The sequence below is a fragment of the Apium graveolens genome, chromosome 2 (genome assembly GCF_009905375.1).
Source record: "Apium graveolens cultivar Ventura chromosome 2, ASM990537v1, whole genome shotgun sequence".
Lineage (NCBI taxonomy): Eukaryota > Viridiplantae > Streptophyta > Magnoliopsida > Apiales > Apiaceae > Apium > Apium graveolens.
Genome location: NC_133648.1, coordinates 65402136 through 65404517, shown reverse-complemented (window position 1 = coordinate 65404517; position 2382 = coordinate 65402136).

Sequence of the window (2382 nt, the reverse complement as noted above, 5' to 3'; positions counted from 1 at the left end):
ATGATCTCAGAGATATCGATAAGTCAAAATGTATATAGAGATGTTAGAGATATCGACAAGTCAATTATACATATAGAGATCTCAGATATATCGACAAGTTATTTCACATGCAAAGATCAAGAGATCTCGACAAGTCAGATATACCTATAGAGAATTCAGAGATCTCGATCAGTCATTATACTTATCGAGATGTCACTTCTCTATAGATCAAACTGGAGATCTCGATATTCCTCTCAAATATAGAATGCAAACAATTCAAGATTCAAGATTATCAGTCAAACGATCTATCAACTAGATTCAAAAGTCTCCAAAGTAGCTAGAGAGGATACAAGATCAAGGTCTAAGATTAACTGGACAAAGGATGGTCACAGACCTGCAAGATTCTGCACAGATTTTCTAAGTTAGAAATAGAAATAGAAAAAGGTTTCTTTAGAAAGTAGTTTAGTATATTTTAGTGCAAGTCTTGTAAACCCGTGCTGCTAGTGTATAAAGCATGCACCGGTCCTTTATTTAGAAGGAACATGCATATTCATATTTTCTTGTATTCTCTCAAGGAAGAAGCTGAGTTTTTATATTTTTAAGAACAAGAATTTGTAGCAAGAAAAACTTAATTAATACAAATTAAGTGAGTTTTGAAATATTGTGCTTGTTGTTTTATTTATGCTAAATACAATATCTCTGCAAATTATAAACTGCTTTATTCACATAATATCCTAACTGTTTAAAAAGGCTAAAAATCAAAGAAATACATTCACCCCCCTCTTTGTTGTACTCAATATTTAGCAAAAACTAATAGAGAACTCTATCGAGAAGTCAGTTTAGACTTATCGAGAACTCAGTTCTCTATATATTTTGCTTAATATTAAGTCTGTTTTATATTATTTCACATATTAATAATATGAATTAACATTTGGGCAGTTTTTCTGAGAATAAGAAAAATTCCAAGTTAGAATTATTTTTCAAAAAAGTAAATATATAGAGATTTTTGAAATATTTATAAATCATATTCCAGTTAATTTTTAACTAAATAAAATTAATTTTGATTCATTAAGAATTGATCTGCTGCAATATGTTAGCTGAGTTCCTGCCTTCGGATGAAGAATTAAGCACACCAATTTCACTAACAAGTCTTGTGAATTTCATCCAAAGGTTTAATGAAAAAATCAGTTAACTGTTTTTCTGTTGGAACATAAATGAGCTCAATGGTACCATTAATAGCATGTTCTTTAATAAAATGGTACCTTACATCAATGTACTTTGTTCTTGAAGATTAACTGGATTAGCAACAATAGATATGACACTAGTATTATCATACATGATAGGCATATTCTGTAACACTAGTTCATAATCCATTAGTTAATTTATAATCCAAAATAATTGAGCACAACAACTTCCAGCAGCTATGTATTCAGCCTCAGCTATGGAAGTTGGCACAAACTGTTGTTTCTTAATTACTATACCAGGATATAAGTCTTTGACCAAGAAATTGACAGCTTCCATTTGTGCTCTTCATGTCAACCCTGCATCCAGCAAAATCTGCATCTGTGTATCCAGCAGCTTCAAAACCAGTTCCCCTAGGATGCCATAATTCCAAGTTAGGAGTACCCTTCAAATATCTGAAAATCCTCTTGACATCCATTAAGTGTGATTCTTTAGGATTAGCCGGAAATCTTGCACACAGACATGTAGCAAATATGAAGTCTGGTCTACTTGCAGTCAAATATAGTAGAGATTCAATCATTCCCCTATAACTTGAAATGTCTACACTCTTTCCTATTCTATCATCATCCAGTTTGGTAGCTGTAGACATAGAACTAGATGTAGGTGAACAATCCACCATTCCAAATTTCTTTAGAAGATCTTTGACATACTTAGTTTGACTTATGAAAATTCCATCACTTCTTGGACTAAATTGAAGGCCGAGAAAGTACATTAATTCTTCCATCATGTTCATCTCATATTCACTCTGCATGAGTTTTGAGAATCTTTGACAAAGCTTCTCATTAGTAGAACCAAAGATGATACCATCCACATAGATTTGAACTAGAATAATATTATCAACATGTTGCTTGTAGAATAGAGTTTTATCAATTGTGCTTCGAGTGAATCCATTCTTGATCAAAAATTCTGACAAGGTGTCATACCATGCTCTTGGTGCTTGCTTCAAACCATAGAGAGCCTTTAATAGTTTGTAAACAAAATTTGGAAATTATGGATCTTCAAATCCCGGAGGTTGTTGCACATAGACTTCTTCTTCTACTTCAATATTGAGGAATGCACTTTTCACATCCATTTGATACACTTTGAAATTTGAGTGTGCAGCAAATGCAAGGAAAATTCTTATTGCTTCAAGTCTTGCAACTGGAGCAAAAGTTTTATCCT